The 27,734-nt window shown below is 45.9% G+C and overlaps 1 non-coding gene across 1 annotated transcript; it reads right to left on the bottom strand.

Moving 5' to 3' along the window:
- Positions 1-19,853: 19,853 nt before the first annotated feature.
- Positions 19,854-20,052, bottom strand: LOC145351406 (U2 spliceosomal RNA). Its single transcript, XR_013888395.1, has one exon. It is a non-coding gene; the product is annotated as a U2 spliceosomal RNA (small nuclear RNA).
- Positions 20,053-27,734: the final 7,682 nt, after the last annotated feature.

Below are 27,734 nucleotides of genomic sequence, written 5' to 3'. Positions count from 1 at the left end.
TTGCAAAATCTCACTTACTGTCCTGTCTGGAGACAATACACATCTCTTTAACCTATGCTTAATGCTATCTCCACACCCATTGTCTGCACCTTTAAGATTCAATTAGCTGTAAAGACTCACATTTAATCAGTATTCTGTAAACTGTGTGTGTGCTTTTATCTGCCCTGTTTGTGATCAGAACTCTCCACTCACCTGAAGAAGGGACAAAGCCCTGAAAGCTAGTGGTGTTTGCTACCAAATAAACCTATTGGACTTTAGCCTGGTGCTGTGAGACTTCTTACTGTGTTTACCCCAGTCCAACACCAGCATCTCCACATTATCTCACCTGACGCCAGAGAGAATTTGAAAATGACTGGTATCTTTGATACCTCCTCCCTTGCCTCCCTCAACAGCCTGGGATACATGGCACCCAGGCTGTTTAATCCACTTTTAAGACTATTGGACCTGCCAGTACTTCCTCTCTCAATGATAATTTTCTCTAATAATCCAGTCCTCTATCCTGATGTTGACACTGGTGTTGTCCTTTTCCATTGTGAAGACTGATGCAGAGTATTCATTGAGGTCTGTACCCACATTTTCTGGATCCAAGCTATTCAGCCAAGTATATCCAGCCAGCCCGTTTACTGTAATGTAATAATACTATTGATATAGAACATTGAACATTACAGCACAGTACAGGCCCTTTGGCCCTCAATGTTGTGCCAAGCTATGTCCAATCCCAAGATCAAGCTACCCACTCCCTATAATTCTGGAGTGCTCCATGTGCCTATCCAATAACCGCTTGAAAGTTCCTAAAGTGTCCGACTCCACTATCACAGCAGGCAGCCTATTCCACACTCCAACCACTCTCTGGGTGAAGAATCTACCTCGGACATCCCTCCTATATCTCCCACCATGAACCTTATAGTTATGCCCCCTAGTAACAGCTACATCCACCCGAGGAAATAGTCTCTGCACCTCCACTCTATCAATCCCTGTCATCATCTTATAAACCTCTAATAAGTCGCCTCTCATCCTCTTCTGCTCCAAAGAGAAAAGCCCCATATCCCTCAATCTTTCCTCATAAGACCTACCCTCCAAACCAGGCAGCATCCTGGTAAATCTCCTCTGCACTCTCTCCAATGCTTCCACATCCTTCTTATAGTGAGGTGACCAGAATTGAACACAATATTCCAAATGTATATAATTAATGGAAAGCAGTTTGGAACATTTCCTAATTTTTGCTTTCCAAAACTGTGAGGAAAGGGCGAGAGGTAAAACTCCTTACCTCTATGCTGGATGGACCCCATTGTATTACAGATCATGAGATATGTCAGTTTGTTTTATTTTGCATTTTATTTCAATGGTTCGATTGGACCATTTGTAAAAGTATTTTATTAATGGTGCTCTCAGTTAGATTGAGAGGTTTTGTTAATTTCCAAGTTGGGGCCATTGGGTCAACCATTGTCATTTGGAGAAATTAACACAATCCTGACCTATTTGGCTGTAATGTCTGCAAGTCACAAAAAAAAACTTTGCCCCACAGTAAGGGTTGTTGATGCATGGTGGCATGATGGAAAAAATCCATGGGTAGACTTTCCTGTTCCTGCACCCAGACACTTTGAATCATCCGGGTGCCATATTTTGGGGAAGGAGGGGTGTATATACTCAAAAGCAATTTACAAAACATCCCATCCGCTTATATCAGTGAAATTGGCAAGCTCCCTTCCCAACCTCTGCCACCACCACCACCCCTGCCAATTTCCCTCAATTCCTGCATCTAGCTAGTGACTCATGAAGAAGTAAGGTTTAGAGACAGGGGAATTTTAAAAAAGAAGATTTGAACAAACTACTTGGACAACAAGTTTGCGTCTTGTTGGCAGATCTCAATGTCCTGGATTCTCACTATTCTCCTCTCAGTCTCTTGAGCCCCTCTTTCGCTGAGAATAACTAAGTCATTTTGCAATCCACTGGTTCTAATGCATTCCTTGGCAGCCTAATCCATATGTCAATTCATTTTTAAAGGAACTGCCAAAATTACAATTTCTTCCCAATTTACTCATTTTGCTTTATGTAATTTAGTATTTTTATGTTTTATGCACACCCATATTCTCCCATCATCATTCACAACTGTTACTGATTTTTTTTCTGGTCTGCTTCTCTAAAGATCTCACATCACAAATTGGACCATGAATTATCCCGAAAATGAAATGGTGAGAAAGCTGAACCTTCGTCTCAACAACGCCTTGTTTTCCACGCTTAGGGTAGAATTTTCCCATCCTATCCATGGTGAGTTTCTTGGCAGGTGGAAATGGTAAGATAGGAATGGGACCAGGTTGCTTTTTGGCTTGGGTCACTGTGCAGAGTTCGCACATTCCCCCCTTGTCTGTGTGGGTTTCCTCCAGATGCACTGGTTTCCTTCCACAGTCTGAAAAAGTTTATTAATTAGTCACAAGTAGGCTTATATGAAGTTACTGTGAAAATCCCCAATCGCCACATTCTGGCACCTATTCAGTACATTGAGGAGGAATTTAGCACGGCCAATGCATCTAACCAGCATATTTTTTGGACTGTGGGAGGAAACCAGAGCAGCCAGAGGAAACTCATGCAGACACGGGGGGGGATGTGCAGACTCCACACAGATAGTGACCCAAGCCAGGAATCCACCCTGGGTCCCTGGTGCTATGAAACAGCAGTGCTAACCACTGTGCTGTCTCTGTGCTGGCTAGATGCACTGGCCATGCTAAATTCTCAAATAGGCTCTGGAGTGTGGTGGCTAGGGGATTTTCACAGTAACTTCATTGCAGTGTTAATGTAAACCTACTTGCAACAGTAATAAATAAACTTTAAACTTTAAAATACTTTAAAGTGGAGACTAACAGGAATTGGAAAAAGAATCAGTTTCCTACCAACATGAAAAGAATTTGCAATTCTCTTGATGATAGGTTCATGGTTGATCGGGTATCCCACTGGTGAGTGACACAAATTGTATTTGCATTCATTACCGTCTCATGAATGCATATTAAACACGGTTCTCATCAAATTATGTGGCACCTTCCAATCTTTAGTCACATCAACTGACACACACAGAGGGGCAAAGGAGCAGGGAGGAATAAAAGGGGCTGGAGGGGAACAATGACAGGCAAATGGGAATTCAGGAGTTGGAAAGTTGGAGCCTGACCAGGAAAACTGAAATGCTGACAAACAAGGGGGTAGATGGTATAGCAGGATAGTGCATGTATCACTGGAAGTGGATGCACACAGACACCAAGCAGGAATGGTGGGGGGGGGACGGGGAGGGCTGTATTAGTGTGGCGCTGGATTGATGTGTCATACTGAGCCTCATGAAGGGGTGGAGGATGGGGTGTGAAGGGAGACAGTGCAGTGTTCAGTTATGAGAACAATGGGGAACTCATTGAAGGCTGGAGTGATAGAGTAGAGACACTCTTTGGGCAGACTGCCCTTTGACTCACAGTCAGACTGAGGGAGTGGAGCCCTTAGGCTCTGTGGAATCTCAGTCAAGAGTGAGAGAGTTCAAACAGTCCAGGGTGGCACAGTAGTTAGCACTGTGGCCTCACTGTGCCAGGGACCCGGGTTCAAATGCCGGCTTGGGTCACTGTCTGTGTGGAATTTGCACATTCTCCCCATGTTTGCATGGGTTTCCTCTAGGTGCTCCAATTTCCTCCCACAGATGTGCTAGTTAGGTGCACTGGCTATGCTAAATTTGCCTTCAGAGTACCCGAACAGGTGCCGGAGTGTGGCGACTTGGGGACTAGTAACTTCATTGCAGTGTGAACGTAAGCCTACTTGTAACTAATAAATAAACTTTGACTTTAAGTGCTGTCGGCCATGCCACAGAGCTGCACATGGTACACACATTGCAATCCCATTGCAGGGAGGGGCTGTACGCTCATATGGGGCAGCCTGATGCACAGGGCATTTTCACAGTTCATATCCATTGGCTTGTCTGTGCACATCAATAGTAATGGGCTCAGGGAAGAGAGTAGGAACATTGAACACAACAGCAATGGGATTCAGTATTGCTGGGAACACTAGGGAAAAAAGGGAGGGAAATCTATTTGTATTTTGTGAGTACAGTAAATCTGAGAATGGAGAACTGAGCAAAGTGAGGTCGCACATGTCATTTAATCTTTCTCCAACAACTTCAGGATTGAGTTGTTAATTGTCAGGGATGGCATCATGGACACCTCAATGTTCAAGACTGTGAGTGTCACTATTTTCATCTATTATTCTTTGATGTATTCAATCATTTCAGAGGAGGAGCCCACAGCTCACCCACGCAGTTTCAATCTGCTATGCCAACATTGAGCACTCCTCAACCCACTGGCCAAGGCCTTAGTGCCAAAAATTGGCACAATTGCTGCCTTGCAGGGAACCTGGACTGCAGCTGTGGTGCATTCCAATCAATGAGTCACATCATCGAAAACTGTCCCCCTGACAGAATTCAGCAGAAGGTCCCAGGAGCTCCATTTAACCACTGTGGGAGCTATCGTCTGGTTTAGTGATTAATGCATCTGCTAAAAAAAAAAGGACTCAATAATATTGGTTCCAGGGGTCAGTGATGCCTTCTTGAGGATTCTAATAGAAGAAGGGACAAGCGACACTGAGCATAGATTCAGGAGGGGGTCCTGCCTGAGGCCTAGGGTTCAGAGGAGTCACAACAAGAACATGAGGATCAAGAAAATAGACCCAGACCACAAAAGCAACTCACTAAGACAAGGGTCTGCTGAACACTCTCTTTTTTACAGATGAGTGAGAGACAATTCCGCACACATTTGCACTTGTCCTGAGCTCTGGTAGATCACATCTGCCACTATGTTCAGGAGGCACTAACACTCCAAAGATTGGGAACCTATCCATTGCTAGTGGCCTTAAAGGTGACCACTGTGCTCAATTTCTTTGCATGTGGTTCCAGGGATCCACAGGGGCCCTGTATGACATCTTGCAGTCCTTGTATGGTGATACATTCATGCATCAAAGAAGTGACAGGTCCCGTCTACATCAAGACACATTACTATGTGAGATGCACACTCAATGAAAATAGCCAGGCTGAGAGATTCAATGGGTTTGCAGCTATTCCAGTCTTCCCAAGTGTGCAAGCTACATCCAACTGCACCTTTGTGGCTTTAAGGACTCCATGACAGCAGTCTCTAATGTTTATCAACCGTAAAGGCTTTCATTCCATCAATGTACAACTGCTGTGAGATCAGTTTGAGCCAGGTACCCTGGGAATTCCCATGACTCATACATTCTGAATCATTCCCAGATCCCTCAGAAATTTGAAGGGTCTGAATGACTGCAGAGTTGGCTGCTTGGAGATAAGGAGTACCCACTGAAATTCTGCCCCATGGTATGTGTGCATCAGCCTCAGAGTGCCTCAAAGGAGAGGTACATCGCAGATCACGGCTCCACACAGTTCCTATTTGTGTACATCATAGGCATTCTGATGTTTGGATCACTCAGATGGGGCTTTGCAGTGCATTCTAGATAGGGTCTCCTGCTTCATCATTGTGTGTTTCCCTTTCATGACCTGACACTGCAAAGGGGAGATCCCTTTATATAGAGGAGAGTAAGAGCTCCTCGGAGGATGATGAGCAGGAGGGTGAGGAAGAAAGAGATGAGGGTCAGCTTCCAGTGGACGACACCAATGAGGAAACACAATGTGGAAGACATGTCCGTGTCACATTAATTGCTACCAGATTCCAGGAGGAGGAAAGTGAAGGCAGTGGGCAATGGCCACATTCCCCCGGTCCTGAATACTGTTCCATACATTAAAAGGAATATCAACATTGAGAACAAATTCAGCATTCAGACTTGCACATTCCAAATTCACCGGGCCATGATCTCTAAGGATGTCTGTGGTGTTGCATGTGCTCAGTCTGGAAAGTGAGAGTTAACACAACAGCGAGAACACTGCATCAACTTTCTTGGTGCAGCCATTGGCACATTAATGAGAATCTACAGTAATCAGAGAGATGAGGACAGGGTTGGGGAAATCATTCTCACATCCAGCTCTTGTCTTTTGGCACTAGCACTGAGGGGATACAGCTGCTGCTAACATCATGAGGTTGCTGAGCTGCTCTCACACAATGATGTATTGTGAGGAAGAAGGATTAGAAAAGCACTAAACATAAAGAATATAACACAAGCATGCAGATATCACCCTTTACATCATATGAATGTGAACCTCACAGAGGGAGACTATCCCTGTCTGGGAAGATGGCCAAACCTCAAAGTAAGAGGATTCATATGTATATAATCATAACCCCTGCAGCTGTCCAAACCTGTCTTATAATCAAATGTATTAACAAAACTGCAATACTTTTACTCTGGTTGTACATCATCCAAAAAATAGTTCAACATTTCTTAATTTTCCTAACCTCACCATTACATCTGGGTGAAGCCCTGATATCAATAGCAGAGGCGGAGGCAGCCTGCCGACTGCTTCGTCCTGATATCTGGAGTATTGAGGACAGTATTGGTCTCCTTATTTAGGGAAGGCTGTAAATGCATTAGGAACAGTTCAAGGAACACTTACCATACTAATACCAGGAATGAGTGGATTGTCTTATGTGGAAAGGTTGGACAGGTTAGAATTGTATCCATTAGAGTTGAGAACAATAAGAGGTGTCTTGATCGAAACCTTTGAGACCCTGAGAGGTATTAACAGGGTGGATATGGAGAGGATGTTTCCACTTTTCGGAAAATCTAGAACTAGGGATCTGTGTTTACAAATAAGGGGTCACCCATTTTTCTCTCCAAGGGTTGTGATTCTCTGGAATTCTCTTCTTCAAAAGGCAGTGGACGCAGAGCCTTTGAATATTCTTAAGGCAGAGCTAGATAGATTCTTGATTAACAAGGGTGTGAAAGGTTATCGGGGTAAGCAGGAATATGGGGTTGAGGTTAAAATTCAATCTATGATGATTTTATTGAATGTGGAGCAGGCTCGAGGGTCCTATTCCTCCATCTAATTGGTATGTTTGTATAACTTTGACTGACATTCTTTGGTGGCCTAAAACCTGGAGGGCTCCATATTGTTCAGGGTCTCCTGCTCAGAGAATAGCTGGAGTGGATGGGGCCACTGCCAGTGGGGATTCTGAGTGGCTGCAACTCCCTTACAGTATCCTGAATGGAGGCTCCCGGGGTGTCTGGTTGGTGGGTTCTCCTCATCCTGGGTACCTGAGGGCCTCTCCCTGACTCCTTAAGAAGAGAAACGCCTGAAGAGATCATAAATACTTGGGTTGAATGGAGTTGATACCAACCAAAAAGGCATAATGGACTTTTCCCACTGTTGTTACAGTCCTAATGCACAACAAGGTTGATTTGAACGATAAGTGACTGTGTCTGTTGGGTGCGCCATCATTTTACTTTCTGTTGAAGTCAGATTCAGTTGGGGATATAATGCGCTGCCCATTCCACTATCATCTGTTTGTTATCATCGCCCAGAAGATAATCAGTGGAAATACACAGATAAAATAGACTTGATAATATGAGCCTCCAGCTCGGCAGTTTCAAATAATGCAAAGTCCAGATTTTTGTTAAGTCTCTGAAATATGAAATTAATACAATCATTTATCTCAAACAGCTGGTGGGAGTTTTGCTGCTTTCTTCTTTTCTGAAATCTTAAATATCAACATGTGAGGTCCTGTTTCTCTACCTCTGTGAACCTGGCAGTTGTTCAGAAAGCTTTTGCTGAGCAGACTCCTTGACATCCTGCCAACTTCTTTTTTGGGAGAGATTTTGTTCAATTGCTTTACAATGTCTTCCCACACTTTGGACTCTGGGCTTGGGGATTTGGAATGGTTCAAAGAGAGAGTTCCAGCTCTTCATCCTTTCATTACACCTCTGACCTGCTGTTCCTCTAGTCCTGCTTCTTCACTTCCTAAAGAGATATTTTGCAAAATATTGCAAGTGCTGCTTTGCATAACTTATACAATCATATACATTTACAGGACAGAAAGAGGCCATTCGGCCCATTGTGCCTGTGCTGTCTGAAAAAAGAGCCATTGAGCTAACTCCCACTCTCCAGCTCTTAATCTATTAGCCTTTTAGATTATGACACTTCAAGTCAATACCCCAAATTTTCTTTAAATGCAAAAAGAGGTTTCTGCTGTACACATCCATTTAGGCAGTGAGTGAAATAATTCGTCCCCAACTCACCTCTTAATGTTCTACTACTTACTTTAAATCCACGCCTCACTGCTTATTGACCTCTCCTCGGAACTCAATTAAATCTCCTTTTAGCCTCTTCTGTTCCCCAGAAAACAACTCCAGCCCATTCAACTTTCCCTAGAGCCAATATTTTCCATTCCTGGCAATATTCTTCTATAGTTCTTCTGTACCGCTCCTAATGTAATCATATCTTTGCTGTAATGTGTTTATTATAGCTTGCTTTCACTCTGGCCTAACTAAAGCTGCAAACAATTAAACATTACTGCTCTCAAATTCTATGGCCTTGGCTAATAAAGGAAAACATCCCATAATGCCTTATTGACTACATCATCTACCTATCCTGCTAATTTCCAGGATCTTTGGATGTATATGTCAAGGGCTGGGATTCTCCCAAAACTGCCGAATTCGCGGCAAAACTGGTCCAGATCACACTAGTTCTGACAGTTCAGCTTCTCACCTGAATCTCCGCACTCTGTGCAATACAGAGGGCCCAGTCATGAATCTCATTAAACGTTCGGGGGGACGGGGCCAAAGAGCCTGAAATTGGCAGGATGGAGTGGGAAACTGCGCATGCGCACATCGCCGGGATATTGCGGAAAAGACCTCCCAACATCCAAATCAGTGCCATCAAAATCCCACACACATCCCCGGCCTCATCACTGGCCCACACAAACCCCCCTCCCCACCACCCTACATCACTGGCCCACACAAACCCCCGTCCCCACCACCCTACATCACAGGCTCCCACAAACCGCCCCTCCCCACCACCCTACATCACAGGCTCCCACAAACCCCCCTCCCCACCACCCTACATCACAGGCTCCCACAAACCGCCCCTCCCCCCACCCCTCTCCCCGCCTCCCACCGCATCACTAGCCTCATTGCTGGCTCCCACAACCCCCCACAGAGACATCGCTGGCTTCATCACTGCCTCTCCTGCCCCCACCCCCACACCCACACTCACCTGACGAAAGGACAAACCCTGAAAGCTTGTGGGTTTACTATCAAATAAACTTGTTGGGCTTTAACCTGGTGTTGTGAGACTTCTTACTGTGTTTACCCCAGTCCAACGTCGGCATCTCCACATCATGTCTCCCCTAATAAACCAGGATTGTATATAAGCTGCAGGAATGGACACACAGCCAGTCACACCACAAAGATGTCTGCACAGAAACTGGCTCCCAGATTTTCGGAGACAGACCAGGAGCACCTGCTAGATGCCGCGGAGGAGAAGCGTGTTCATCTGTTCCATGGCCAGGGCCCTAACCCAAGGGGTGCATCTGCCACGGCATTGTGGGAGGAGGTGGCAGAAGTGGTGAACGCCAGGAGCCTGACACCGTGCTCTGACAGGCAGTGTCACAAAAAAAATGTATGACCTTCTTCGAGCAGCAAGGGCAAGTGAGCGTCCCACTTGGAACCCATGCTTGGCATGGATCTCCAACCCTACTTAGACACCTGAAAGGAATGCAACAAGTGACCCTTCCCCCAGGAACAGAATCTAACCCCTTCCCCTCACCTCTCAACAAGCACCCTTCAGTGGTAACCGCTTTCCCTGAAACCGTCAGCACAGCGCCTGAGACACAGGCACACATTGTGCACCATGCTCTGCAATATGTTAATGCTTATTATCCACCTTATGTTCCCACAGGAAAAAACATCCACAACTCACGGGAAACGACACAGACTGGTGGTGGTGTGCCTGGCATGTGGCAGCTCAGTAGCATGGAGGAGTGTGCCATGGAGCTGGCAGGGGGTGATGGGCCATCCTGAATGGTCACCAATAGCCAGGTCAGCATACAGCATGCAAATGAGCAGAACCTCAACCTCGGTCCTCCTCTAAGTGCAATGTGGCATGGAATGTTTTGCCTCCCTCCTCCTAATGCATGTTCTTTTTTACAATCTGGACCCAGAGGAACCGGGCCCTTCAGGTGCTGCTGCCGCCCCCACTGTTCTGGAGCAAACTGCCCACGACCCCCTGGATGACACCTCCATGGGAGGCGCTGAGGAATCCTCCGAGGACAGCGCCACCAAAGTTTCACCGGTATGTACCACACAACCCACCAACACAGAGACAAGCACCACAGTGGGTACCTTCAGTGTTAAGGCTTCTGGGTCACGATCTGGTGAGCACACCACAGCCGCTGATGCACATTAGCTGGAGGCGGGGCACATCCGAGGGCTCGGGCACAGGGAGGTCTGCCGGAGGCCAGGATTCAGCTGTCCCCAAGCCAGCTGCTGGGCCTCTGAGTTTGTTCCTCCCAAGGCTGGGGAAGATGCATCTGGAAATCCAGGGAGTTGTGGAAGGGCTGTCTTACAACCATGCTGCAACTGCAAGGCTGTTTAGGGGAGTCAAATAGTGTCCTGGTGCAGAGGGTGGTGCCGACAGCATAAGACCCAGGCAATCTCAGTGGAAAGTCTGGCTCAGGGTCTGTCCTCATGGGTGACAGGGTCCAGGCCATCCTGGAGACACTATGGGCCACAGGTGAGTGTGTTTCCGGTGGGTTTAAGACGCGGGTTGATGGGTTTTTGATAGGCAAGGGGATTAAGGGTTAAGGGGAGAAGGCGGGAAGGTGGAACTGAGACACGACAGATCAGCCATGATCTTATTGAATGGCGGGGCAGGCTCGAGGGGCTAGATGGCCTACTCCTGCTCCTATTTCTTATGTTCTTATGTCCTTATCCAGGTGGCACAGCATTTGATTGCCATGAGTGTCAGAGGCATGTGGGAGACACTGCTGGCCATGGCTGGGACTCTCACTGGCATCCTGGATACACAGCAGGCAGTGGCTATGAACCTTGACATCTAAGCCTAGGTTCAGAGGGCTACTGCTGAGGGGCTCCAGAGCCTGGCTTGCTCACAGAATGTTGTAGTGGAGAGGGGCCAGAACTTGGCCGAGTCTCAGAGGCCAGGGCTGATGGATGACACATTATGGGGCAAACGCATCTAGGCCTCCAGGACTGGCAGAACCAGGTGATGTTGTTGTTTTTGGAACTCATTCCAGCTATCCTGGCATCCCATAGAGTGCCCCGGGGCCTCTGGGTACCCCAAGGGAGGAGGAAGGGCTTGAGCCCACGCTGGAAGTTTTCACCCCGGAGATCCCAGACTCCCAGAGGCCTTCCGATTTCCCCCCTTTCACACAATGGGGCATCTCAGGGCCAGCGAGGTGAATAGGGCAGCACCGAAAGAGATGCCATCCACAAGTCAGCTGAGGCCCTCCAGGTCCTGGGCACCCAGGGAGGTTCGCCAATGGCATCACAGACAACGGGGCATGCATTACAGCTGGACACCTCCACCTCCGATCTGCATCCTGATGTAGAACCTAGAAGAAGCAGTAGACAGCACAAGGTTAGAAAGTTGTAGTTCACAAGAGGGCACGGGTGAAGGTCAGCATTAGTCAGGGTTTGGTAATCATTTATGTTAAGAGCGCAATAAGCTGTTAATTGCACATCATGTGGTGACTAACGTGTCTCTGATTCTCTCTCCTCCCCCCACAGTTCAGTGTTCCCGATTCCCAAACATAGAGGTGCTGTCTGTTGAGCCTTGCAGACTCATCCTATGTTTCAGAGTGCCTGCCCTACCTTCCCCATCCACCAGATCCTTCATCCCAGTGCCAAAGGAAAGCCGGGCAGCGTGCCTTAATGACTATCGTCTGATGGCTCTGACATCCATCATTATGAAGTCCTTCAAAAGTTCAGTCATGGCAAAACTGAATTCCTGCCTCCAAGACTGCCTGAATCCATTATAGTTCACTTATCTCCACAACAGGTCCATAGCAGTCATCATCTCCTTGGCCACACTCAACCCTGGAACACCTAGATTACAAAGACATCTTTGTCAGACTCCTATTCATAGACTACAGCTCAGCCTTTAACATCATTATTCTCACCTCCAAACTCCGTGGCCTCCTCCCTCTGCGACTGGATCCTAGACTTCCTATCCCACAGACCGCAGTCAGTGAGGATAGGCAACAACATCTCCTCCATGACCATCGTCAATACCAGTGCACCACAAGGCTGTGTCCTCAGCCCCCTTACTATACTCCTTACACACCTCTGACTGTGTGGACACATTCCCCTCAAACTTAATGTTCAAGTTTGCTGATGACACCACTGTTGGATTTCAAACAATGATAAGACACAGTACAGGAAAGAGATAGAGAATCTGATGAACTGGTGCGATGAAAATAATCTTTCCCTTAATGTCAACAAAACAAAAGAGATAGTCATCGACTCCTGGAAGCGTAGTGGAGGACATGTCCCTGTCTACATCAATGGGAGCGAAGTAGAAATGGTTGAGAGCTTCAAATTTCGAGGTGCCCAGATCATCAACAACCTGTCCTGGTCCCTCCATTGGGACATTATAATTAAGAGAGCTCACCAATGCCTCTACATTCTCAGGAGACTAAGGAAATTTAGCATGTCTGCTACAACTCTCACCAACGTCTATAGACGCACCATAGAAAACATTCTTTCTGGTTGTATCACAGTTTGGTATGCCTCTTGCTCTGTCTTAGACCGCAATAAACTACAAAGTGTCATGAACGAAGCACAGGCTATCACTCAAACCAGCCTCCCATCCATTGACACTGTCTACATTTCCCACTGCTTTGGGAAAGCAGTCAGCATAATCAAGGACCCCGTGTGCGCCGGACATTCTCTCTTCCACATTCTTCCATTGAGAAAAAGATACTAAAGTCTGAGGTCTCGTACCAACCGACTCGAACAGCTTCCTCTGTGCTGCCATCAGACTTTTGATCAGACTCTCGCATTAAGTTGGTCTGTCTCTACACTCTAACTATGACTGTGAGAGTTCATCTTGCACTCTCTCCTTTCCTTCCCTATATACGGTATGCTTTGACTGTATATCATGCAAGAAATAATACTTTTCGCTGTATACTAATGTATGTGACAATAATAAATCAAATCAAATTAAAGGTATGTGCAGTAGATTTCCTTCCCTAAATGGCATTAGTGAATCAGGTGGATCCTTGTAACAATCAACAATGGTTTCACGGTCATCATTACACTTTTAATTCCAGATTTTGATTGATTGACATCAAATTTCATCAGCAGCTATGGAGGGATTTGAACCCTGGGCCCCAGAGCTTAACTAATCCAGTGGCAATGCCAAGTAATTATCCTGCCAAGTCTTAAATTAGTTTATGATAAAATATAAATGAGGTCCAGTGGTGCTACAGTTTGCATGCAATTGTTTCACAGCCACAATGCACTGGGAATAAATAAGGACCGGAATACAAGGTACGGCATTAGCAGGCATCAGGTAAGGGTTTCTGAACTTAACTACCAACCTCAGTAACACTAATAACCTGCCTTGGCTCCAAATCTCATAGAAACATACTTCCAAAAGTGCTGAATTGGTGAGAAAGTTGGTCTAGATCACAACTGTTTCCTCAGTTCAGCTTCACACTTGAATCTCCCCACTCTGTGCACTGCAGGGATTACAATCGTGGATCTCATTATAAACCCAGGCAGGGAGGGGCCGATTTACACCAGAGTCTGACAGTTCCAAAACTCTGTGCATGAGCAGTGGTCCCAATCTGGCCGTCTCCCCGTTTGCTGGCCAGCTCAATCGCTGGTGTGCCCGGGACCCTCTCAGTGCTGCCCCTCCAGCTCCCCACCCCCCCCCCATCCGATCGTGGCCCCCACGACCATTCCTGAGCCAGACCCGACCCCGCCCCTCCTGGAGCGCCCCAATGTCCAGCCCACCATGCCCTCAGCAGCGGCAATTTCCCCTATCCCCGTCACTCCAGCAGAACCACAACCCCCCAGCTACTTCCCTGGGGTCAGACCACCCTCCAGGAGACAGACACCCCCAACAGACCTCAATCATTGGCTTCCTTCCAGTCCCAACCGATTCCCATGCAGACTGGCAACGGGACCCTCCCACCCCCATCAATTACCCCCTAGACCCCACCCACAATAGACCCCACCCTCTTGGCACTACCAAATGCCTGGTGGGCAGTACCAAAGTGCCCCAGACATGGGCACTTTGCCCCTTGGTCAGTGCCAAGGGGCATAGACTGGCATTGCTAGGGTGCCCATGTCCAGGGAGCACCACTCCCACCGCCCAACCTCCTAAGGGGCCCTGATTGCCCCCCTTCACTCCAGCAGAGTCTCCCACTAGTTCTCCGAATGTGGTGAGTTACTCCAACTTCCCCTGGGTGAAGAAATTTCCCCTCACTTCATTTCTAAAAGGTTTATCCCTTATTCTGAAACTATGACCCCTAGTTCTAGATTCCCCCACCATTGGGAACATTGGCTGAGATTCTCCCATCACAACCCGCAGCTTTTCTGACGGGTTAAGGTGGGAGATGCGCACCGCTGACCTTGTACTGGGATTTGTGCATGCACCGGGAATGCAAGCACATCTCCCCGAGCCAGCAGTCACCAGTCAGATCATGCTGGAAAGCAGGTAAGTAATTTAAATCTTTTAAAAATGTATTTTAAACATGTTTATCAGTTAATTATTGGGAACTTTCAGGTCCTGATTGAAGCTCCCATCCCGCCAGGAGTACTTCATTCTGGCAGGGTTCATTCGAGGAACTAGGAGGAGGCCCCATTGGAATGAAGCAGGGGTAATCGGGGTGCTCCAAGGGTCGGGCAGTGGAGAGATGGTGCCCTCTGGGCATGGGCACCCTGGTAGTGCCCAAGGGGCAAAATGCCCTGGCCCAGGGGGCAGCTTGGCACTGCCCTTCAGGTATCGGGCAGTTCCAAGAGGCAGGGCCTATTGTGGGTGGGCCCCAGGGGTAATGGGTGAAGGTGGCAGTCCCACTGCCACTCTGCAGACAGGATCAGTCTTGGATGGAAGGAGGGCAGCGATTGGGGCAGACTGGAGGGGATGGGGTGGTCTGCCTGGTGGCGGCAGTGGGGGGGGGGGGGGGGGGGGGGTGGGGGCGGTGGGGGGTGGTGTTGGTTGGGGGGGAGGTGAGGGTTTGCCTCCAGTGCTGGCCTGACCCGGGGGGGGGGTGGCGGTGGGGGGGAGTCTGCCAGGGTGAGAGAGGTTAGGGGATCGCCACTAGTGGGGGGGTTGGCTGTGCATCGAGGCGCTCCAGGGTGAAGGAGGGTCAGAGCTGGTTCGGGAATTGTTGTGGGGGCCACAATCGAGTCATGGAGGTGGCGGGAGGGTTCGCTGGAGGGGCAGTACTGTGGGTGTCCTGGGCTGGCCAGCGATTGAACTGGCCAGCAAATGGGGAGTTTGACAGATTGGGACCACTGCGCATGTGCAGAGTTCCAGAAGTGTCAAACTCCAGCCCAGGTCCCCTGGGTTTTTAATTATATTCAGGATGGGGACCTCTGCAGTGTGCAGACTGCAGAGATTCAGGTGAGAAGCTGAACAGACAAAACAGTCGGGATTTAAAACAATTTTCCTGCCAATTCAGCATTTTTAGGAGAAGCTCTCCCATTCTTTCTGAATCTACTCTGTCGAACCTTGTTAATATTTTAAGAGTTTCTATGAGATCCCCTCTCACTCTTCTAAACTCCATGAATATAATCCTTACTGACTGAGTCTCTCCTCATATGACAATCCTGCCATTCTAGGAATCAGCCTGGTAAACCTTCGCTGTACTCCATCTATAGCAAGGACAACCTTCCTTAGTTAAGGACATCAAAAGTGCAGACATTACTCCAGGTGTGGCCTCACCAACGCCCAATACAATGGCAGCAAAACATCCCTATCCCTACATTCAAATCCTCTCATTATAAGACCAACATGCCATTTGCCTTCTTTACTGCCTGCTATACCTACCGCACTTACCTTCAGCAACTGGTGCATGAGGATGCATGAGGACACCAACGACTCGTTGAGTATTCACCTCTCTCAACTTACACCCATTCAAGTAATAATCTGTCTTCTTATTATTGCTACCAAAGTGGATAACCACACATTTATCCACAATATACTGCATCTGCCATACACATGCCCACACACTCAGCCTGTCCAAATCACACTGCCGCAGGGATCAGTGCTGGAGCTTGAACTGTTTACCATATACATAGGTGACCTGGAGGAGGAGACCAAGTGTAGGGTAACAAAGTTTGCAGATGACACAAAGATGAGTGGGAAAGTAAATTGCATGAAGGACACAGAAAGTCTGCAGAGAGATTTGGATAGGCTGAGTGAGTGGACAAGGATCTAGCAGATGGAGTTTAACGTTGGCAAGTGTGATGTTATCCACTTTGGAAGGAATAATAGTAAAATGGACTATTACTTAAATGATGAAAAATTACAACATGCTACCATGCAGAGGGACCTGCGGTCCTTGTGCACGCTTCACAAAAACTCAATTTGCAGGTGCAGCAGGAGATCAAAAAGGCAAGGAGGGGGATGGAATATAAAAGCAGGGAGATCTTGCTGCAATTGTACAAGGAACGGATGAGGCTGCACGTAGAGTACTGTGTGCAATTTTGGTCCCCTTATTTAAGAAAGGATATATTAACTTTGGAGGGAGGGCAGAGAAGGTTCACCAGGTTGATTCTGGAGATGAGGGGGTTAGATTATGAGGAGAGATTGAGTAGATTGGGCCTGTACTCATTGGAGTTTAGAAGGCTGAGGGGAGATCTTATAGAGACATATAAGATAATGAAGGGGCTACACAGGGTAGAAGCAGAGAGATTATTTCCACTTAGAATGGAAACAAGAACTAGAGGGCACAGCCTCAAAATAAGGGGGAGTCAATTTAGAACAGAGTTGAGGAGGAACTTCTTCTCCCAAAGGGTAGTGAATCTTTGGAATTCTCTGCCCATTGAAGCAATGGAGGCTACCTTGTTAAATGTGTTTAAGTCACAGGTAGATAGGTTTCTGATAGACAAGGGAATTAAGGGTTATGGGGAGAAAGCGGGAAAGTGGAACTGAACCACTATCAGATCAGCCATGATCTTATTGAATGGCGGGGCAGGCTCGAGGGGCTAGATGGCCTACTCCTGCTCCTATTTCTTTTGTTCTACTAATGCTGATTTCCTTCAGCTCCTCACTAAAACATGTTTCTTCCAGCACTTCTAGTACATTATTCATGTCTTCTTTTGTGAAGACTGAAGCAAGGTACAAATTTATTTCCTCAGCCATTTCTTTATTCCCCATTATGAATTCTCCCATTCCTGTAAGGGGCCTATATTGTTTTTGTCAATCTTTTTCTCTTTACATATCTATAGAAACTTTTACTGTCAGTTTTTATGCTCCTCCCTATCTTACTTTCATACTCTATTTTTCCCTTCTTAATCAATCCCTTGGTCCCCCATGCGGAATTTTACACTACTCCCAACTCTCAGCCTGTTGCTTTTTCTTGCCAATTTGTATGCTTTCTCCTTGAATCTGATACTATGTCTAATTTCCCTTATAAGTCATGGTTTGGCCACAATTCCCTTGCCATCCTTGTGCCAAATGGGAATAAACAACTTCTGGAGTTCTCCTTTTCGCTCTTGAAATGACTGCCATTACCTGCCCACTGTCGTCCCTTTCAGTAAGGTTTCCCAGTCCATCATATCTCATACCATCATAGTTATCTTTATCGAGATTCGGGACCTTGGTCTCAGAATCAATTATATCATTATTCACCTTGACAAAGAATTCTACCATATAATGGTTACTCATCCACACGGGTTCTCTCACAACTAGATTGCCAACTAATCCTTTTTCATTGCACAATACTCGGTCTAAGCTGGCCTGCTCCCTTGTTGGTTCCTCAAGGTATTGCTCCAGAAAACCATTCCGTATGCACTTCAGAAATTCCTCCTTGCAATATGCTTGGCATAAAAAAAATCCAACATTTTCAAATTTAGAATTAATTAAGCTAACATTTTGTATTTTGATAGATGTGCTGTAAGTAGAGTTTATATGGCTGACGTAAATCTTCTTCCTCTTTATATTTTAGCTCTCTAGTAATAATCAGTCTTTTTTTTAACCTAATTGCATCATTTTTAGTGATCTTTATTCACGGATTCCGAATATGAATGTCCCTCTTCTAGGGCCCCTAATAATTTTTAGTCCATGCATTTCCCATCTGTAAAATGGACAGTCAATGGTTTTCATCCACGCATTTCGTTTTAAAGATTCTTTCTTTCTGGCATTTGTTTCAAGAAGCAAGCTCAATCCATAACTGTTCTCACTAAAATTTTTTGGAGAATGTCCATTATCTCACAGTGAAAAATTATCCACATAAATTCAATGGCTATATCACATGCCCACTGTACAGAATATCACTGAAAAGATTTGTTAAATATATCCCATACACACAGTCTCCACAAGAGCATACGGTTCAGCGACTAAAGTACTTTTTGGCCGAATTCTCAGGCCTTGTCTGCAGCTGGGATTCTCCAGTCCTGCTGCTGTGATAGAGATTTGGCTCAGCACCAAATTCTCTGTTCTCACTGGCAGCAGCAGTGGGGTGTGTGAGGCTAGGGAATTCTGCTCTTTGTTTCCTTAGTTTCCCAAGCTAAATGGCAACATTTCCTGTTCTCACTCGAAGAAATATTACTTGCACTGGGAGATCCATCTGGAAAATTAGCATCTGAAACATGTCCCAATCTCTGTAGAGACTGAGAACGTCTTAAAAATAAAAGGAACTGACACAATGTCAACAGAAAGAAAACTGCTGGACAAGATTTCACTTTTAAAACATTCACTGTAACAAACCAATTAACATAGATCAAACATTGATCAACAAGTGAAAGATATTTCACAAAGGTAAATCTTGCTTTAAATAGTTAACATAATAAAGATTACCTCCCATAGTTACAAGCATTAGTTCTGATACTAATATGGGATAGTGTGCAATCTCAGTCTTTGTAACTCAACTTCTGTTTGCGGGAGTTTTCACTTTGCATCCAATCAATTTGGTTCTTGAGTCATATTCATCAGAACCATATTCCATGTGAAGCCCAAGACAAGGTGCGTGTCTATGAACCCTTGGTCCCTTACATCAGATGGCACAGAATCCCAAGGGTACTCCTTTCTCTCAATTCTTTAAATGGTCTGGTGGACTCCGTCATCACTTCAACAGCAACAAACAATGTTGTCCAATCCAAAAGCCCTCACTCTTATCGGCAGTGTTTTGTCCTCTCCAAATGTAAAAACATACAGTAACATTTTCTGCTCTATTCTCAGAGACCTGGGCCTGGATTTTATCTGTTCCCTCCTAGCATGTTTTTGACAGGTGGGGTGGTGGGGGCAAGCTGCCTTCCCATTGCCCCCGAGCTTACCTCCATGATAGGTGGGCACTGAAATAGGCAACCTCCTTTTTTTTAATCCAATTCAATTGAATCAAGTCCAATTCAGAGTCTCCACAAGTTGGAGACATTCCTGATCCAAGCTGGCAAGACAGGGCTCTCACCTCCTGTCCTGTGCTTGATCTACATGGTGTAAGCTGATTGGAGTAGGCATAGGTACTCCTCCAAGGCTTAATCTCATTTGCATCTCAGCCAAAAGGCCGAGGTGTCACTTTTAAAAATTGCTTCAAATGAAGCTGAAATGTAATGACTTCAACCAAGCACGACATGTCGATGCTACTTTAATTTTAGCCAAAAGGCCGAGGAGCGAAATCGACAACCTGTTTTTTTTTGTTTTATTCCAATTCAGTCCAATTAAATCCAATTCAGAGTCCCAACAAGTTGGGACATTCCCAATCCAAGCTGACAAGACAGGGCTCTCACCTCCTGTCTTGTCCTTGATCTACCTGACCCAAGCTGATTGGAGTAGGCATAACTCCTCCTCCAAGGCTTGATCTCATTTGCATCCTAGCCAAAAGGCTGAGATGCTGTTTCTAAAAATTGCTTCAAATGATGCTAAAATGTAACCTAATGACTTCGACCAAGTACAGCACGTCGATACTACACTTGATCTTAGCCAAAAGGCCGAGAAGCGATAAGAATATTTAAATAAATAACTAAGAGTAGATTAAGCTTGTCAACAAGCCAATTTACAGTGATAATAAACTGCCTATACCATAATATTGTTAGCATGGCCAAGCAGATGTTATTGGGCAGGTCTTTTCTTCAAAGAATTTTAAAAGGGGTGGGAAGGAAGGGGATACTATCCTCAGGAGGTGCTGCTTACTCACCAGGGAACAGCCCACATCAGATGATATCCCCTCTTTCTTCCTATCTGCTGCTCTGTATAATGACTTAACTACACCCACCACCCTCGTTCCCCACCCATTTTTTAAGCAGCCTGTCTGTAGTGCATTATGGCTGTGAGATGAGCTGATATAGAACAAACCAGCTTCCAGCTAACTTTCCTCCCAGAGGGAGAGCCGTCCACCAACTGTAATATGCAACAGCACCAGGATCTGTTTAGAAAGATTGCCAAAAAGAAAACTTCAGTTTGGAGAGAGAACTACTTGTTTACTCTCTACACAAATTCCCAGCGATCTGAACTGCTGAGCAAAAAGAAATTGGTTTAAAATACTCTCTGCCGGCTTTGTTCTTAAAGTGACATCATACAAAATAATATAGAGGCTTTTCCCAGGACATGAGTCATCTCAAACGTCACTAAAAATGACTAATTTCATGTTCTTTGAGTCACTGAACGATGGGAAATTAATTATGCAATTCTCCAGATTAATTTCTTAATGTTATATTTGCCCATAAAATACTTTCTACTACATGACATTTCCTCAGAGTCCTTGACACTAATGCATCAAAACTAGCATCTGGACTAGTCTGAGTGTCAAACTGACCAATCAAGCTGCACAGTCACTGTCTTTTCTTGAGATAGAAGATCATAGGGGTGATTCTCCCATCCCACTGCACTAAAAAATTAGCGCAGCAAGCCGGGAGAATCCCACAGTGGGCAATGCGCAGGATTCGCACATGCATTCCTGCCATGATAGCGTCTCCCAGCACCAGATTTTTCGCAGCGTCTGCTCCACACTGGAAATTGGCAGTGAGGCAGGGTTTAGTATTTTAAATCTATTTTTAATATAATTTAAATGCAATTAGTAGGCCCGGGACTAATGTTTCTGGGCCCATCAGCCTCTCCCCATCTGCCAGGAGTATTTCACTCCAGCAGAGTTTATAGTAGCTCCTCACTTTCGGGGAACTAGCAGCCTGACTCCGCTAGAGCGAAGAGGGTAATTGGGGGTCCCCCAGAGAGTCAGGTGGTGAGGGGTTGCTCCATGGGCACTGGCATCCTGGCAGTGCCAGCCTAGGCCCTGGCACTGCTCAAAGGGCTGGTGGGGGTGGGGCCTGATGGAGCAGGGCCTAGGAGACAACAGTGGGTGGGGTTCCACTGCCAGTTGGGATCAGTGGAGGAAGGAGGGAGGCCAGCAATTGGGGCAGGCTGGGAGGTGGAGGGCTAGCTGGGGCAGGTGGTCAGCCTGCTGGAGGAGAGTGGAGGGGGGTGGTCAGCAGATTGGGACTGCAGGGGAGGGTTACTGTAGGGGAAGGTGCGGCTGGAGACCATGGCAGGCTGGGAGGGGGTTTGGGGACAGGGCCAGCAATTGGGCTGGTGTTGCGGGGGTCATGAGGCTGGCCAGCAATCATGAAGCCGGAGGTACGGGACCCCTACACATGCACCGATCTCGGTGCTGACAGATCAGCGCATGCACAGTGGTCCGCTCCGCACACTAATTTCAGCCTCTCCAACGGGAATACTGTATGCAATTCTGGTCACCCTATTATAGAAAGGATATTATTAAACTAGAAAGAGTGCAGAAAAGATTTACTAGTATGCTACGAGGACTTGAGGGATTGGGTTATAAAGAGAGGTTGGATAGACTGGGGCTTTTTTCTCTGGAGTGTAGGAGGCTGAAGGGTGATCTTACAGAAGTCTATAAAATAATGAGGGACATGGATTGGATAGATAGTCATTATCTTTGCCCAAAGGTAGGGGAGTCTAAAACTAGAGGGCATCGGCTTAAGGTGAGAGGGGAGAGATACAAAAGGGTCCAGAGGGGCAATTGTTTCACACAGAGGGTGGTGAGTGTCTGGAACAAGCTGACAGAGATAGTAGTAGAGGCGGGTACAATTTTGTCTTTTAAAAAGCATTTAGATAGTTACACGGGTACAATGGCTACAGAGGGATATGGGCCAAATGCGGGCAATTGGGATTAGCTTAGGGGTTTAAAAAAAGAGCGACATGGACTAGTTGGGCCAAAGGGCCTGTTTCCATGCTATAAACTTCTATGACTCTAATAGGCCCCGCCCCCTGAAATTTAATGATATTCACGCTGGTGCCTCTGCAGTGCACAGAGTGTAGGAGATTCTTCTCTGAACTCCCACCGAAAAAACAACATGAATTACTCCAGCTTTCACGCAAATTCAACACCTAGACCTAGAATGATTAGACAGTGGGTGGGATTTTCCTGCACTCCAAGATGAGAAATCCTAGCCTGAGGTCAACAGGCCTTTAAATGGACAATCGTATTGTCTGTCCTGCCCGCTATGATTCCTGTGGTGGGCGGGATGGGAAAATTCCAGTGTTTTGTCCATCCCGATTTAAGAGGAATGTTAATTTTGTGTTATTCAGAGTTGTCCTGCTTAATATCCAATTCAATACATTTAAAGTCCCCACATACCAAACTCCCGATTTCAAATTCTCTCTTAATCTGATTAATCGCATATTTCTCAAATTCCACACTGCCACCCCATAAAAAAGTCATCACCATAAATCACAAAAATGCCTTTATGATACCAATAAAGCACTTCAGGATCTACTTTTAGTTGAACACAAACTGCTTTCAGCAAAACAAATCTCACTGAAAAATACCACACCCTGGATCATCATTCAAGTCAAAGACATATTTGTTTCATTTCCATAATTTTCTTTCTATATCTGCTGCTTCATTGGGCAGTTACAGAAACACTTTCCTGTAAAGTATCTCCCAAGAGAAAATGCTGCTTTTCTACCAACTAATTTACTCTCCTATGAATATGGGCCAAAATAGTTCAAATGATTTTCAAGATTATTTTTCCAGCTATGTGAGATTCTACTCTGATATCTGTATCATCCAATTGTTCCTCAAATCTGTTAGCAACTAGTTTTCCTTTAAGTCGCATCTGCAAGGCCCTCTCCGTATAAATACACAAATGTGACTGCAGTAGCTGGTTGCTTTAAAAGCCGTCTAGCAGGAGGGTCATGTGATCCAATTGTCCAATGGGAATGAGTGCAGGGATCTCGGTGCAGAGCACAGACTTTGGAGTGGATCTTTAAGACAAAAGTGAGAATATAGTGTAAGGGCTCTGGGTATATATGTGCATGTAAATAAACTGTTATAGTCCATCATACTAATTGGTGGTCCCCAATCCTTGCAGTTACTACATTGGCGATGAGGAAAATCACACAACTCCTTTTGCAGCAAGGGATTCAAAGAGAACATTGTTGCAAAAGTGCAGAGTGAGTGAGGTCAATTCAAGCCTGAAAAAACAGGGAGCAGCCAAGCCCCTCTTTGGGAAGTTAAAAGTCTTCAATGCTGCCACAATAAACAGTATGTGGAGGGTTTGTGATATTCTTTCCTGGGCTAATAGAATAGAGGGGGAAGATAAGAGGGAAGTTATATTACTCCCTGAATGTGGAATCCAGACGTATAACTTGATCCAAAGTTTAATGTCCTTGGATACACCTGACACAAAGACATTTGCAGAACTCATTGAGCTAGCAAAAGAGCATTATCATCCAAAAGCCTCGGTAACACTGCAAACGTACGTGTTTAACTTCATGGTGAGACAAATGCAATTTTGGTGACAAGCTAAAGCAAATTGCAGAGCATTGCAATTTTGGGTCGCCAGTTAGGGGGAGAAGTTGCAAGCAGTAGTCGCACCAGAAACGAGGGTGCTAGAAGCTCAAGCAGTGAGATGAGTGGAGAAACAAGAATTATCATAAAATACCAAACACTTAAAACAACAGCCTGGGAATGATGCACAGTGCTTTTGATATGGGGGAGGTCACTCTCCAAAAGTGTGTCTAGTTGGAGGAGCAGAGTGCTTCATGTGTGAAAGAAAAGATCACTTGAGGCATAATTGTAAAAACAAACAGGCTTTCCCAATACATGATATGGGGATGCCAGCATTGGACTGGGGTAACACAGTAAGAAGTCTCACAATATCAGGTTAAAGTTCAACAGGTTATTTGATAGCTCAAGCTTTCAGAGTGTCACTCCTGGTGTTGTGAGACTTCTTACTGTGCTTCCTGATACAAAGAGAGTAAATAATCCAACCCCAAGGCATAGTATGGAGGATTGTCCAGTGGGTGAATCAAATGTGAAGTTGATAAGCAACATGGAAGTAGGCAAGGTAGCTCCCATCATGTAATACTGTTAGTGAACAGCCGGACACTGAAGATAGACATGGGAGTATCAGCTACTGGGTGAGTAAACAAAAAAAAATAAAGTTAAAGTTCATTTATTAGTCATTAGTCAGCTTACATTAACACTCCAATGAAGTTACTGTGAAAATCCCCTAGTCACCACACTCCGATGCCTATTTGGGTACACTGAGGAAAAATTTGGCATGGCCAATGCACCTAACCAGCACATCATTCAGACTGTGGGAAGAAACCAGACCACCCGGAGGAAAGCCCACAGATGTGGGGAGAACGTGCAGACACCACACAGGCAATGACCCAAGCCGGGAATCAAACCCAGGTCCCTGGTGCTGTGAGGCAGCAGTGCTAGCCATTGTGCCACCGTACCATCCCTAGATCTATCTCAAATGAGGAGTTCAATCCCTGAATTTGAGGAGTACTGCAGGTAAACCAGCTATGTGTGCTGGCGAGGTCATAAAGATAGTAGGAATGATGTTGAGTACCATTGATGGTGGGGTCAGGCCAAGGGCTAAGTTTAATGGGGCATAACTGGCTCCAGGAAATTAAATTGAACTGGCCAGAGATCTTTAAAATAAAAGAGGAGGGCCTGCACAAAGTCATTAGTAACTACCAGGATGTGTTCCAGGAGGAACTGGGAGAAGCAACAATCTGAGGTCCCTATCTGCCTCAAGAAGATGACCATTATCCCGCTACCTAAGAGAAACCAAGCAGCATGCCTTAATGGCTATTGGCCAGTGGCTCTGACGTCCATCATTATGAACTGCTTCGAAAGGTTAGTCATGGCACGAATCAATTCCAGCCTCCCAGATTACAGTTTGCCTATCGCCACAACAGGTCCACAACAGATACCATTTCCCTGGCCTTGCACTCAATCCTGGAACACCTGGATAACAAGGACACCTGTATCAAACTCCTATTTGTTGACTACGCCTCAGCCTACAACACAATTATTCCCACGAAATTCATCCCTGAACTCTGTGGCCTCGGCTCCTCCGTCTGCGACTGGATCCTGGACTTCCTAACTCACGAATCACAATCAGTTGGGACGGGCAAAAACACCTCCTCCATGATCATCCTCAACAGCGGTGCCCCACAAGGCTATGTTCTCAGCCGCGTACTATACTCCTTCTCCACCCATGACTGCGGCCAAATTCCTCTCCAGTTCGATTTGCATGTTTGCTGATGACACCACCGTGGCGGATCAGCTCTCAAACAGTGACGAGACAGAGTACAGGAATGAGATAGACAATCTGGTGAACTGGTGCGGCAACAATAATCTCTCCCTCAATGATCACAAAATGAAGGAGATTGTCATCAACTTCAGGAAGTGTAAAGGAGAACATGCCCCTATCTACATCAGCAGGGACAAAGTAGAAAATGTCAAAAGCTTCAAGTTTTTAGGTGTCCAGATCACCAACAAACTGCCCCGGTCTTCCCATGCCAATACTATAGTTAAGAAAACTCACCAACCCCTCTACTTTCTCAGAAGACTAAGGAAATTTGACGTGTCAGCTACAGCTCTCATCAACTTTTACAGATGCACCATAGAAAGTAGCCTTTCTGGTTGTCTCACAGCTTGGTACGGCTCCTGCTCTGCCCAAGACCGTAAGGAACTACAAAAAGTCATGAATGTAGCCCAATCCATCACACAAAACAGCCTCCCATCCATTGACTCTGTCCACAGTCCCCGCTGCCTCGGGAAAGCAGCCACCATAATTAAGGACCCCACACACCCTGGACATTCTCTCTTCCACCTTCTTTCTTTGGGAAAAAGATACTAAATTCTGAGGTCACATACCAACCGACACAAGAACAGCTTCTTCCCTGCTGCTGTCAGACTTTTGAATGGACTGACCTTGCGTTAAGTTGATCTTTCTCTGCATCCTAGCTATAACTGTAGTAATACATTCTGCACTGTCTCATTTCCTTCGCTATGAGCAGTATGTTTTGTCTGTATAGCCCGCAAGAAACAATACATTTCACTGTATGTTCATACATGTGACAATTATAAATCAAACTAAGTCAAAGATCAAAGAATTGCAAGAAAAATCCATGCAAACCCAAGAGCCACCCCAAGATTTTTTAGAGCAAGGCCTCTACTCGACTCATGAGCAGAGAAGGTAGAGGCAGAGCTAAAATAACTGAAGACTTTGGCACCATCAAGCATGTACAATTTGCAGAGTGGGTAGCCAGTAGTTAAACCAGATGAGACCATTCATATCTGTGGGGCTACAAGCTGATGTTAAATTAGGCTGTGAAATTGAATATGTTAAATAAATGAAAATGCTCGTTTGAATAATTTATGCAGCTCCATGCTGATTTTCGGTGCTGAGCTGATGACGCCACAAATCCTGACCCCCGAAACCTGCAGAGGCCACGGCACAAAGTGGGGGACATGTTAAACAGCCTCTGCTAGAGTTTCCCGACTGGGAGAATCACTCCCATGATGCTGTATGGCTGGTGGAATGTGAGAGCTTCAGGGGAAATGAAACCTTATCAGCTCAGGAAGCGTGAGCGCAGTTGTGAGGGTAGTGTCATCATTTGGAGAATGAGAGTGGCCACCCTTATACCAGGAAGAGAGTTATTGCTGGAAGAATTGAATAATGTCCATCCGGGCATGTCAAAGATGAAAATGCTTGTGTGACGCTATGTTTGGTAGCCTGGCATCCATGCTGATACCGGAAAAATTGTCAAACAATGTGACCAATGCAATTACAGCAGAAGTTAATTCTACAGCACCTTTATACCCTTGGGAGTGGCCAGGTCAGCCATGGGTGAGAGTTCACTTAGACTATACTGGCCTGTTTATGGGCTCAATTCTCCTTTTACTAGTGGACGCCCATTTGAAATGGATGGAAGTATTCAAAATGAGTTCCACAACCTCACATGCCACATTCATGCACCAATGTTTCACCAGCCACGGCGTACCAGAAGTATTTATCTCTAGATTATGGAATGGCATTCACCAGTACCAAGTTCCAGAACTTTATAACATTTAATGGAATAAAACTGAACTGCACAATTTCATTCCTCATCCAATGGATTGGGAAGGTGCACAGTTCAGACTTTCAAAGCTGGTATGAAGAAACGATCACCTGTATCACTAGAAACTAAGATAGCGCAGTTCCTGTTAGTTTATAGAACCATCCAACATACCACTACTGGAAGAACTCCAGCTGAGCTGCTGATGGGTTGATGCTTGAGAACCAGGTTGAGCCTAGTAGTTGCAAAATTTTCAGTGAGGGTGGAGACAAGGCAGAGTTGCCAGAAAAGGGGCTATGATTCA

Source organism: Carcharhinus amblyrhynchos, chromosome 1 (genome assembly GCF_965287045.1).
Source record: "Carcharhinus amblyrhynchos chromosome 1, sCarAmb.v2.hapA, whole genome shotgun sequence".
Taxonomy (NCBI): Eukaryota; Metazoa; Chordata; class Chondrichthyes; order Carcharhiniformes; family Carcharhinidae; genus Carcharhinus; species Carcharhinus amblyrhynchos.
The sequence above is the reverse complement of the archived record's forward strand: the minus strand, read 5'-3'. Positions and strand labels throughout refer to the sequence as shown.